Source organism: Castanea sativa, chromosome 8, assembly GCF_040712315.1.
Source record: "Castanea sativa cultivar Marrone di Chiusa Pesio chromosome 8, ASM4071231v1".
In the NCBI taxonomy this organism is placed as follows: domain Eukaryota; kingdom Viridiplantae; phylum Streptophyta; class Magnoliopsida; order Fagales; family Fagaceae; genus Castanea; species Castanea sativa.
Genome location: NC_134020.1, coordinates 38,428,747 through 38,442,986, shown reverse-complemented (window position 1 = coordinate 38,442,986; position 14,240 = coordinate 38,428,747).

Genomic DNA, 14,240 nt, shown 5'->3' with positions numbered 1-14,240 from the left:
TCAAACACGTGGCCTAATCTGATTGGTTATCTTTAATCTCCAAATATATAGAATATCCATGATATCTCTAATACTCAGCTGCTGTCTGCCACAATCAGACCAAATATTCATCTACTAATTGCTAGAGCAGAGCATTAAATGCTTTTCTTACTCACCAAGATTAAGTCACAACACAATGAGACCTTAACTAGATCTCTAAAACTTCATTAACTATCAACCAATCATTCTATTATTTACTAAAAATGTGTTGTAATAGAACCTTGGACCAAAAATACAAACACCCAAAAAAGGAAACATTTCCAACAGAAGTGTGCTCAGCACTTGACACTTGGCTGAAACTGATATCATGAACCATTAAATGCTGAAATCCCAGCAGCCTAACATCCGACCTCATCTACTTCTGCCCCAAGCAACAGCTGTCTCATGACAGCTGTGACAGTTTTTCCTAATAGTTGGGACAACTTTTTCAGATTAGCTGTGACAGCTGACCCAACAACCTTAACATTACTAATTTTCCTTATTGGGCTAAGAACTATAACCAACTATCTATTTCTTGCTAAAATACTTTCTTTTTTTACTTCTCTTCCCCCAGCAACTATTACCTAAGATAATAAGAATACCTTAAAGTTAAACATACCATTTTTGGCCAAATCTTAGGATGGATTTTCTAAAAATTTTGGCTGAGATTAATTATTTTCTAAAAAACCCCCCTTAAACTCAGCTATAAATAGAGTCCTTCATCAACACACCAAAAGACACCAATGAAGAAGAACAACTCTCTCATAAACTTCTCTATTCTCTCTCCCTCTAATAATCTTCTTAAGCTCTTAATGAAATTCTGAGCTTTTGAGTTTTTAGTTTCCAAATTAGGAATTAAACTCTTTAGCCCTTAGCCTATAAATACCCTTCATAAGCCTTCATACATCCTCCAGTAGAAAATCCTAGCAGCATTGCTAAACATGCTACAACACCATTACTCTCTTATGTTCATTCTCTCACTCTCCACATTCAGAGAATACATATATCTTACTGCTCCTATCTCCAAATACCTAAACACATCTCCATACTCTTCTCTTACAAAATCTTTCCTCTTGGAAAATAATCTCTACAACTTCTCCAGCAATTATAATCTCATATTTTTACTATCTTTAACCTCCATATCTCTCATATTTCCATATATCATACATATTACAAATACTACATCCCACAAAACATCTATATCTTTTACCATCTCCACACTTCTCAAGAGATATCAAACACTCATACTAAAAGTCTTTCTCATGGAAGGTATGAACTTCTATAACTAAAGTCTTTCTCCTAGAAGGCACAAAGATCTCATATCAAAGCCCTTCTCCTAGAGGACATAAATCTAGCTTACATAAAGCTTTTCTCTTAGAAGACACAAATACTCCATACAAAAGCTCATTCTCATGGAAGACAACACTATTTATAACTTCACAACAACTAAAAGAGTATTGTCAAAGGAGAAACTCATTTAAGTGCATGATAAAATGGGCAAGCCTAACCAGCCTCTACACACAGCTGGACATACTCTCTCTCCCTCCCTCCAGTTGCACCCATTTTCTCCTTCAATCTTGAAGTTATCATGGCAAATTGCCTCTCTATTGCTGGAGACATTCTACTGGAATGCTATCAACTCACTGATATTATACGGTTGGAGCTACAAACCATACAAAGATAAGTGACTCTGCTTACATATTTTTAAATTTACATCATTGAATACATGATTATTTCACGCTTAAATACATATTACTTTGTTTCAACTACTATTACAACTACCCATCAAAGCTAGTATATCAAACACATATTATATTTATTCAACCATTATCATGATTCTTACACTTTGGCTTTAATGGTTTTGTAGGCTTAAAAGTACGTCGGTAGTCATTGGACCATGTGATCCAATGTTGAGTTCCGGACGCAACTCCCCAAACACAACCCAGGCTTAGCAAGGTCACCCCTCCAACAGACCACACGTGGCCAAGCATTGAAAAAACGCCCCCGAACAATGGTTTAATTGTTCTTTTGACCATTTTTGACCCACTTTGACATTTCTTTGGTTTTTTTTAAATTTTAATTGTACTAGACTGATTTCGGTCTCAGTTCATAGTTGAATCGATTAGTTTAATTGTGGGTTTCAGTTAGCTCAACTGGTAAAGTTTTTTATGGTTGCATAAGAAATCTAGAGTTCAATTCACGCCTACATCAAACACTAATTGATGTCTTGGTTTGATAATAAAGAACTATCATCAGAAACGGATGCCATAGGTTGAAACTTTCTTTAAAAAAGAAAAAAAATCAATCGGTTTGATCTAGCTTTTAAAATCATGTTATCACCAATCTATATTTTTGGGAGGTCAAACTTCACTAATTAATCCTAACGATGCCAAACTTCAATCAAACACAACCCGGGCTTAGCAAGGTCACCCCTCCAATGGACCACACGTGGCCAAGCATCGAAAAAATGCCCCCGAACAATGGTTTAATTGTTCTTTTGACCATTTTTGACCCACTTTGACATTTCTTTGGTTTTTTTTTTTTTAAATTTTTTTAATTGTACTAGACTGATTTCAGTCTCAATTCATAGTTGAATCGATTAGTTTGATTGTGGGTTTCAGTTAACTCAACTGGTAAAGTTTTTTATGGTTTTATAAGAAATCTGGAGTTCAATCAACGCCTACATCAAACACTAATTAATGTCTTGGTCTAATAATAAAGAGCTATCATTAGGAGCGGACGCCATAGGTTGAAACTCTCTTTAAAAAAGAAAAAAAAAATCGATTGGTTTGATCCATCTTTTAAAATCATGTTATCACCAATCTATATTTTTGGGAGGTCAAACTTCACTAATTAATCCTAACGAGGCCAAACTTCAATCAAACATCACTAATTAATTAATCCTAAGGAGGATGCTAGGCCCAACTCTCTACCTCATAAATACTAAATAGATTAGTCAATAACCTATGCAATTTAAGGAAAAATTCAACAAAATATAATCTTCTCTCTATTCTAATTTTTCTAAAGTATGAAATTTGATGATTGGTAGTTATTAATAGGCATGTATTGTGATTATGTTCTTATATAAACTATTCATTTTACCATTTTAAATAATAATAATAATACAAAATTCTAATGAAAGGTGTACAAATAGCTAGGAGGTTTTATAAATCTTTATAGATTAAGTTAATTAAAATTGGAAGCATTGACAATCAAGTGACCATGACTTTTTCTTTCAAAATATTTTATTATGTATTATATTTTTATTCTTCATACATTGTATATTCCCTTGTAATCATTATAGCTAGGTCAGCTAATATGTACGAACAATCCAATTGATGATCGTAAAAGCACCCAAAATTTGTATATCTACTTTTACCTTAAGAAAAAATTATAAAGATAAATTTTAGGTAGATGCTTTTCAACAATCAACATATGCTTTAATCACTAAAGCCTAACTTTACCAAGTTGTTCAAAAGTACCTCTTTTTTTGGATCAATGGGTAGGCATTGGCCTTTAAACATATATGCCACACATCTTATAAAACATTGATGGTCCCCGTGGATTTTTCAAATGATGACTGTTTGATTTTTGTTTGACTGGTGACCACACATTGAAGTTATAAGAATTTCTAGTGTCTTCAGAAAAGTAAAGGAAGAATATATATAGTCTTGTCATTTAAAAACTTAAATCATAGAGGATAATGTCGTTGAAAGTTTTATATAGTTCATCAAAGGTACTCTTTTGGGATATACTAGTAATTATTACACTAAGCAAGTTAGATCCAACACTATCAAGAATGGAAATTACCCTCATGAGCAAGTTAGACCTAATCACCATGGATCCTGAAAGAGCAGAAATTGCCCCAAAAAGGCAAATTAGGTCCAGTTATTGTTGGGCTCATAAAAAAGTGAGAGGTGCATCAACCATATATTTTAGAATCTGTACATAGAGAAGTATACAAATGAAAAAGTGGGGAAAGATGATGAATACTGCCCGTGTATAAGAATGAGTCTGAGTTAATATTCATTACAGAATGTTGTTGTTAGTAAAGTCAAGAGCTTCTGTTTGGTCCAATCTATCCTTATAATGGGAAAATGAAGTTCCAATTAAGGTCTTTATAAAGACCTTAACTAGGTGGTTCTCCGGTTTCATATAAAAAAAAGTCACTTAATTCTGAGACATGTTGGTGTTAAGACATCCCGGCATCAATATATACATGTAATATTGTGATTATGGAATAAGTCCTATAATTCTTGTATGACCACAACTTTTGTACAACTTTGATATGGTCGACTGTGAGTGATAAATAATTAGTTTCACATGCATGGATAATTTACCACATTAGAGTTGTCGTAAAAATTATAGCACAAAAGTTGTCTGTAGACGTTCTCTAAATCTTATAGCATTAGTCTTGAGGTACTACTACCATAAATTTTCCTTCATTTAAACCCCTACACACATCCTTGATGTTGTTCCCTATTCATAAAGATTGTTGTGCTCATTATAGTGCCCTAGACCTACTCGTAATCACTTGTAAACTCAAAATCTACTTAGAAAACACCTCAAGGTATCACAATAATACCCACTTAAATTCATGTTGTCCTTGTTAGGGTCTATGTTGTGCTGCAATGCCCCTAAGCTACATGTTGTTACTAAGTTTGGTCCGTATTGTTTGTAACAATTTGAGGAAAGTGCTAGCTACATTTGTGCTTATATATTTCAAAAGGAATAGTCAAGTTGCAATTGGAGCTTCTCATAATCACTTATAAATCCAAGATATACTTGGTAAAAATCTGATATAGGACTCAGCACATGCCTGCACAACAAACTTGCAAACAATCAAATTAGCACAATTCAAGGTATCACGCCAAGAGTTAAGAGTGTTGAACCAAAAAATAGAGTGCCAATGGAGAGATTGTGCCCTCCAATCACCAATCTAGGTTCTTGAATCAATTTTTCAAGCTTCGACTCAATCTTTCTAATATGCACTCTTATCTTCTCACTGTAGAAAGGAAAACTAATCACAAATTGCTACATCATAGTACCAAGTCCATGTAGTGTATTTAGAATTGCCAATTTCAAAGTATCATGTACTACTTAATTAGTAAGTTTTACGTTAGCCATTCAAAGACTAATTAACGGAAATTTGCAAGAATCACTAAATGTAAATTATAAAGAATGTTTAAGAGTCGATCACACATCAACACATGTTGTTATAATAATTTAAAGCAATGCAAGTACTTCAATTGAAGTTTGAACTAATTTCAAGAACATGACAGCCGATTTGAACACAATATTATAAAATATGTTGTACACTTAATATTGTATAAAAATTACATGTCTATTTAATTATTTATCATTTTGTTTTTAATAGATTACTCTTCTAGAATTAATTCTACTCAATCTTGTCACTGTTGAAATAAAATTTTGGCTCCGTCACTACAAGTAAGCTTACAAATGTAAGTTACAAGGTGTTCCTTTCTGGTCATTTTCCCAAACTAACAAGTGCAAACACAACAAAAACGAGCAAATTAAGCTACTATATATCTTATTAACTAGTGTCTCACAAGATTTCTATCAATGTCAACGTAAACCAATAATCAAATACTTTAGAAATTGTATTGGCAGGTTAAAATGAGTTTAAGCAACACATATTTATGGTTCCCAGATGCTTAGTTTTGGTAAGTTTGGTTGTTTGTCACTAGCTAGTAGCTAGTAGCTATATGTATATATTTATATTGATTAACCCCAAACATTGTGTAATTTTGTAACAGCATGCATATTGTGCAAAGATCACTGGCAGATGTTATTTCTTGTGAAATCTTTGTCGTTAATGCATAAAATATTATACATATATAAACAACAGTATGTTGGCCCCTTTGAATCTGAAAGATCAATGCCGTATACTGGTGGATATGAAACTTCCTTTCAAATGTGTGAAAATGACATTTTTCACATAGAAAGGGAACAAGTAATTTAGGTCACAATGAAGTTTTGAAAATGATTGTTCAACAACATTTTTTTTTTTTTTTTTTACCACCCCTAAATAAATGCCATTGAATACTGCCTCCTACAAATGACGTAGAATGTTGTAAAACCGAGAAAAGGAAAGACAGGTGACTTTCAGTATTAAAGGAAGACAATACTACTCACAAAGACAAAGGGTGTCTCTAATTATATATTCTAGAAAATATACAAGACAATTAAACTTTTGTCACCTACTAGATTTCTATACATGAAATGGGTCACCTTTGAGTACTGAAGACTCAGCTATTTCGCTGCCTTCTAAAGATGGTAAATATTCTAGTACAGCCACTTGGGAAACCGCTATACCTATCGTTGCTTGGAGCAAGCTTTGTCTGGTTTACCAACTGATCCAACTCTATCCCAGAACATTCCTTTCTATATATGCTGGTTTTCAATTAGAAATAGACTGATTTGAAAGTTAAATTTATTCTGCACCAGGCAGAATATATATTTAGCAATATATGAGATATTGGAATGAGAAACTTATCTTCTGGGCTGTAAAGTGTGAACTCTTTAAACAGAAATAATATGCACTCTATAATAATAGAGTCTTAGAAACCGCAAATGTGTTAAGTTTACTATTTTCTCTATCAAATAAGTAGTACACTTTCTTTGTACCAAATTGCTACCATTTATTAAAAACTTATTAGTTAATTACAAAAAATTTCTATAATTTGGGAAATTTTCAAATTAAACTCAAACGTTTATAAAGTTTCAATAATAAACCTTTAAATCGTTTCACTTTGCATTCTCACTAAGACACACTGAGCAATTAATTTAATTAGTATCATTATAAAATACACAATAATAGAAGTACATATTACAAAAACTCATATCCAAATCATATGATATACTCTATCATAAATTATATAATAAAAATTACGTTATACACGATGTGGTTCTTATTATTATTATTATTACAATCAAGAATTCCATCTAGAATAGGATTTTTTTTTTATGTTTGAGTTTAGTTTAGTCTACAATTTGCTAATAGATTTATACTGTGTTGAAAGCTTCTTGTATTTCTCTATTTAGTTGAATGAAATAGTTGATTCATCCGAAAAAGGCATCGGTTTGCCCCAGAGATACACCAAAATATATGGGTGTTGGACGGTAGATGGAGTTGGCAGGGAAATAACTAGTGTAACTATAATTAGATTTCATGTTTTGTTGAATAATTGAGTCGACGAATATCTATGATATAGCACATCATATTCTTGATAAAGATAAAAGAGACATCATTCGCGCTTTGGTGATGCAATGATCTTGATATACAAGTTTCATGCCTAAATGAAAGAAGAAAAAGCACAGGATGAGTGATCTTATAGACCAGGATTCTCTGATGCTTAAGTTGGTGTTTGGGATAATTATTTAGAGAATAAGAAACTGTGTAGTGACTAAGGTTTTTCTTTGTTCATGTCTTTAATGAATGTTGATGCAATCCTTGTATGGGGGGGAAGGGGGGGGTCCTAAGATAAAACCAGACCCTGAGATATGTCCCCTTGCTCCATCTTCAATATTCAAATTGGTAAGAGATTTTTAGAGTATATTAAAGCTCTTTGATTTCAGGGATTGCTTTCTAGAATAGTTGCTTGGTCCCAGTTCTTGCCCTTTACTCAAACTCAATCATTGATTTATTTTGCTTGGCCTCAACCTTTACTGAAGTTGAGCTGAGGATCATGGCCGAGCTCAACCATTTCACATCACCAATTTGTCCATCATACATACTTGTTGAAAAAATAAAAAACAGAGAATTAAAATAATAATATGTGTATTTATGTAATTGTACAATTACATGTACATATAGGCATAAGAAAGTGCTATATAAGTAATAGGTGTGTACAGCAAGTGATTTACTGTACAAATTTACTGGACAAGTAAAGTAGACTAGGCTTAAGCCTAATAAATTTACTGTACAAGTAGACTAGGCTTAAGCCTAATGGGCTAGGCGTATATACATAATACACTAACATGTTAAGAAAATAAGGACAAAAAGAATAAAGTAATAATATGTATATTTATGCGTGTCTGTAACAGTACAATAAATTGCCTTTATTTACGAACATTGAGAAAATGTTATACAAGCAATAGCTGTGTACAGCAAGTAATGTGCTCTACAGGTAAAGTAGATTGGGCTTAAGCCCAATAGGCTATGCCATGCGTATATACACTTACAATGCTCAATGCTTAGCAGATCACCATGAAGCCAAAAATGGAGGGCTAGGGATTTTTTTATATAAGTACAGTAGGATTTGAGACTATTGAATTTTTATTATCAGGCTAATATACTAATATATTTCTTTTAGGTTTTTGCAAGATTTAGCCCCGTGTGTCTTAAATGAGAATGTGAGATTCTGCCAATTGAAACAGTGCACCTTTCTGCTTTCCTTTTTCTTGCCCTAGCTCTATCTTAGCCTACTTCTAGCTTTACTTATCCTTTTGAGAGCATTCATGCCTCATACCAATGAATCACTTCACTCCCTTTTAAGCCTATTTACAAGAGTTTAGCATTGATTCCTTTTTTTAACTCATTTATTCATCGTAGGCGTAGTTTATGGGGAAAAGAGAATTTGACCTGCCAATTGGTCCTCCAATCTCGATAAGATAGCCTTAATTTTCTACCAAAAGGATTAAACCATGAAAGATTAGGTAAGATATGGAATGGATCGTATGTCTATATATATATATATATATATATATATATATATATATATATATTAGTTAATATATTCCTAGATGATGATAAGTAAAAGAACATTGAGTTTAACTTATTACAAATATATATAATCAAAAGACAAAATTACTAAAGTCTACAGAACAATTAGACATCCTATCAACAAAAAACAAAAAAAAGAACAATCAGACATACATTAATTAAGAAGGTCAACACAAATAGAAATAGAAAAAGAAAAAAAATTTTGAGAGAAAGAGAGAAATAGAAGTAATTTATTAAAAGAAAAATATTTTTTTTAAACAGGTCAACAAGGTGAAAATAATTTGAATCATTGAAATTTCATTTATTCTTCACAATAAATTTATATAAATTAAGAGACAAAATTATGAAAATAATCAAAACATAATCATGGAAGATATTGTGATTTTGAATGTTAAGGTATTTATTTAAAATTAAAAACATTTAAAAATTAGGTAGATAATTGATTTGAAATTTATGAAAAAACTTGAAAAATTTCAAAGAACATGTCCATGTTGAACGGGTACCCATAAGGTCATATGCTTAAGTTGTTTAATTAATACTCGAACCAATTTAGGTGTTGAGTACTTGAGTCACCAATTCACCAGTTCGACCGACTGGTTGGTCTAAGTATGAATAAATAAATACACACTCATTGTCATAAAAGATCGTAGGAACTAGGAAGACAATAAAAACTCATTAAAATAAAACACCAAAAACAGTCTAAATCAACCCCTATTTGATCTATTTGAGGAAACCAATGGATTTTTGGCCCATTCTGCCCAAAAAAAGTTGTTGGCCAACCTTGGGACAACGTGCTATAGTTGGATTATTCCGGCCTAATCTCTCAGGAAAGATTGAGATTTTTGGTTGTTCTTGACTCAATTCAAGGTTCCTTGCTTCTTGATTGGATTAAACCATTTTCCATTTTTACTCTAGCCAATTATTTAACATTTGATATCAATTTTACTTAATTTTAAGTGCTTTGGTTGGATTTGAGAAATTTTAATGTTAGGGTTAGCTTTTTGGCTTTTTTTTTTTTTTGGGGGGGGGGGGGGTGTTTACATTTAAGTTATTAATTTTTTTAACTGAACATAGAATGTAATTAGGATCTTTAATTAATGATTTAAACACTCAATTTGATGAAAGTATTATGCTTTAATGATCTATTAAATAATTAGAATTTTATTTTTGATTGGTTGAGTAGTGCCAGATACTGTAAATTTTATAATAATTGAGTTTACAAATTAATGTGTCATCAATTCCAAAGAGACCATTCAAATATTTATTATAAGGTCGTTGAAGTTCATCAATTATATTCATTGTTATATCAATTTATAAGTTTTTAGTAGTAAAATTTATAATACCTATAACATTTTCCTTTAAAAGTATGGTTTTATGTCCAAATTGGGAAATTTTGGTTTTTAGGACACTAAATTGAAAAATTTTAATGCTTAAGAGTGAAATTAAGGATCCTAATTAAAGTTTATAACTCCTAATTAGTTCAAATTCTAGTCAAGCTAAGGTGACCTAATTAGTTGATTAGTCTTATTTAAGCCGTTTTTAGTTGTGATTCCTCGTGATATATACTAGTGTGCAGTCCCGTGCATATACACAAATACAATTAAAAACCATCACAATTATATATATATATATATATATTTTTTAGAAAAGATTCAAATTATACATAGTATTAACTTACACTTTTTTTAAACCCTACATTTCTAAAATATGTAATGACTTCTCATTATTTATATATATATAATTTAAAATTTAATTGGATTTAGACTTTTCGATTTTTTCACCCAATAATTCACTTATCACAAATTTTTTTTAAAAAATGGACATATGGCAGAAAATTGGACTCCAATTGAAATCCAATTTAAAATTTAATTGGATTTGAACTTTTCAATTTTTACACTAAAAAATTCACTTGACACAAAATTTAAAAATTAAATAGGACACGTAATGCAAAATTAAGAATCTAATTAAAATATTCTAATTGAATTTTTTTTCTGAATTTTGGCTATTAAGTATTAACATATAGATGGGAAGAGATAAGATGCAAATAACACACAATCAATAGTACAAGAAGTTCCTATAAAAAAAATATTACAAGAAGTTTATTTATCACTCCCTCTCTCTCACACAATTTTTTGACACAGGAGTGGCTGCTGCAGCAATCTAGGTTCAATTATTAGAAGACTACTTTCTAATTTCACTGAAAAGAATGTGTTAAAATGAGGACCACATAATAATGTGAACCAAAGACTCTAGCTAGCAAGTCATAGTGGTCCTGGTAAGCATCAACTGGGGTTGTGAGTTGTGACCTGTGAGTATCATGGTACTACGACAAGCAAGCAAGATGGTCTGGTCACATCTTACACCAAGTGGAAAGAGAAGTGATGTGGTCCAGACTAGATATATAAACTCATTATGTATGGGAAAAGTGAAGAGCATTTCTTCAATTCTCTTCTCAATATCTCTCTCATTCGGATGTGAACTGCCAGTCAATTTTTTCTTCCTCCTCAAACCTCAATAAATGTTTGATTGTTTTCCCTAACCATATCAATGAAAATGAAAGAATCACTAGGAAATAGGAATAGTAATTGGAAATAGTAGTTTTTGTGAATTGTGAGAACAACAGAGTCATTTTCATTGTCATTGTTGTTTATTAAAGGTCCTATCAAAAACGGGAAACAAGGAATCTGTCTCATTGACTCAAGCATAACATCTACAATTTAGTTTAGATTATCTATTTTGTATTTCTCACGAGGATTTTATGTAAGAGCTTTTCACAATAAATCGCAAAAACTAGGGTACTCTCCATAAAACGTGAATATAGGTATCTATCTTTAAGGGCTGCGCGCCCAAATATCTGATTTTTTTTTTTTTTTTACATAATCATTTTTTAGTCTTTAGTTTGTGAATAAGATAACTATGGTAAATTTTTTTTTAGCCTCCAAGAATATCCAATAAAAAGGGAGTTTATGAGGGAGAGATAAGGATGGTAATGGGATAGGGTAGTGTCAAATCAAGATTGCCTCACTCTTATTCCATCTCCTCTTTAGAGCTAGAAAACTACATGTGCAATGAGGGTGAGATGGGTTAAGGATGAGACAGGTTGGAAGCATTTTTCATCCGTAACTAGATAACTTTAAAATTAATGAGATAAAGATAAAAGTAAAAAAAGAAAATACAGTTGTGAGAGTGTCAAGAGAAAGAAAAAAACAAATATTTTGGAAATGATCATAAAAAATGTATATATATATATATATATATGTATGTGTGTGTGTATTAAAGATAAGAATATATATATAAAATTTATATATATAGATAATTAAATATAAATTTATTTGGGCAGGATAAGGTGAGCAAATCTATCTTCGTCTTGTCACCTCTTTGAAGAGGAAAAAATACTCAAAGCAGGACGACACAGAATTATTTTCATCCTGAAGCCAAACATGAAACCATAACATTACACCTCCTCGTTCAGATAAACAATAAATTAAGCAAATGTAGAAAATGCTTAAGAAACTGATGGTTTTACATGTCTGCAATATGAGTTGTTGTCATTGGTCTCATGGCTTGTGATCAAACGTGGTTGTGTGATCCTTACAGAATTATAAATTCAATTAAGAAAAAATATTAAATTAATAGTGTGAAAAAATGTGAGCTTTCAAAAGTTGGTTTGTGTTAGGAAGAAATCACACGAAGACCAAAACCGGGGGATGACGATGATGTGCTCATAGATGAAAATAAACCTGCTCAGTCAATGGTTAGAGAGTCGGCTATGGTCTAGATATACACAATGTCTAAGTCTTAAATTTACCAGTCGCCCGCCGACCACAGAGATGGTCTATTGGCACATCTCTCTAACCTGGGGGTTGAAAGGATTCGAGTCGAGTAGTAGTAAGCGATTCTAAACAAGCTAAAAATAAAAATAAACAAGAGATGGTCTATTGGCACACCTCTCTAATCTGGGGGTTGAAAAGGTTGAGTAGTAGTAAGCAATTCTAAACAAGCTAAAAACAAACAAAAATTTACCAATAGCTCCTCTAACACCTCTGACCTGCCAATAATATGTTATGTATATCTTAGAAGTGTGGATCAAAATTCAACCCCAAACAAGCCTTGAACAAGGAGATATTTGTGTAAATTGCTTGATCCCTCATTTTGTTTTACACAGCACTCAGCTTTCCTCTCACAAGCCTTAGGCCTTGTTTGAATGAAATGGAATTAAAATGAATGAAAAAAATAATTTTAAAATATTATTCCCTTCCCTTATTTGGGAGTTTTAATGGAGGGAATAGAAAATTCATTCTCTTGTTTGGGAGTTTAAGTGGGAGGGAATGAAATGGGTAGGAAGAAATACTCATTCCTCTCTATTCTCTTAAAACCTCAAATTTTCATTCCCCCCAAAATTGGGAGGAATGAGAGGGAATGGAATTAGATTTAACGAATTTTTTACTAAAACTCCCAAAATACCCATATATATTCAACTCTTTATTTTAAAATAGGGGTCTAATAGTAATATTGTCATAAAATAATTGCATTTCATTCCCTCCATGTTACTCCCAAATAAGATTACTTACATTCCATTCATTTTCATTCATTTCCATTCCTTTATTTTAAAACATCTAATCAAGGTTACTTAGAGGGCGTTTGGATCCACGTTTTGTAACTGCGTTTTGCGTTTGCGTTTAAAAACTGCTGGGACCCACGCTACAGTAGACAAAACGAAAAACGCAGAGATGAAAATAGCTGAAGAAAAAACGCAAGCTTTTTTCTTCGGTGCGCACCAAAACGATCATCCAAGAAGGTTCGCGGCGTTGGACCGGGTTCTTTTTAAGGCGTACATGCACCGCCCGCCACCGACGAAACCGGCCGGAGCGAACCGATCCGGCCACCTCAAACCTCCACCGCAGGTGTTAGGCACGGTGGTTGGCGATTTTCAAGCACCAAAGTCGGCCGGTACGGTTGTCGGCAAAGATTTTTGAATTCGGTGAACACCGAACCGCACCGATTTGCTTATATATGTACAAAACTTGAGATTTCTACCCCCTTCAAGTCAGATCTAAGATTTCCATCCCCACCCACAACACAAAACCCACCGGCGATTTCAACTTTTTATCTTCAAGCACCTCTGTTTTGCCGCCACCCAGGGTCGATCTTCAAGTTGTTGTCTCTACCTCCATTGCTTGGTGGTCGATTACTCGATTAGACTTCGCAGATGAGTCAATCGATGGTTAGTCCCAAGAATCTTGAGTTTGTTTGGGTTTTAATATTTGGATCTGTAATGGGTTTGATAGACTTCGCAGGTGGACACCGACCACCGCGCCGACTGGAACCTCCACCGGCGTCGGACTAGATTGTCTTCCTCTGTGGATTTCTCTGTTGGGCGTGGGCTTCTCTTCTTGAAGACAAGCGTTAGCGTAGGCGAGGAGTGAAAAAAAAAAAAATTTCATCTGCGTTTTTCAACTGAGCTACAGTACCCGTA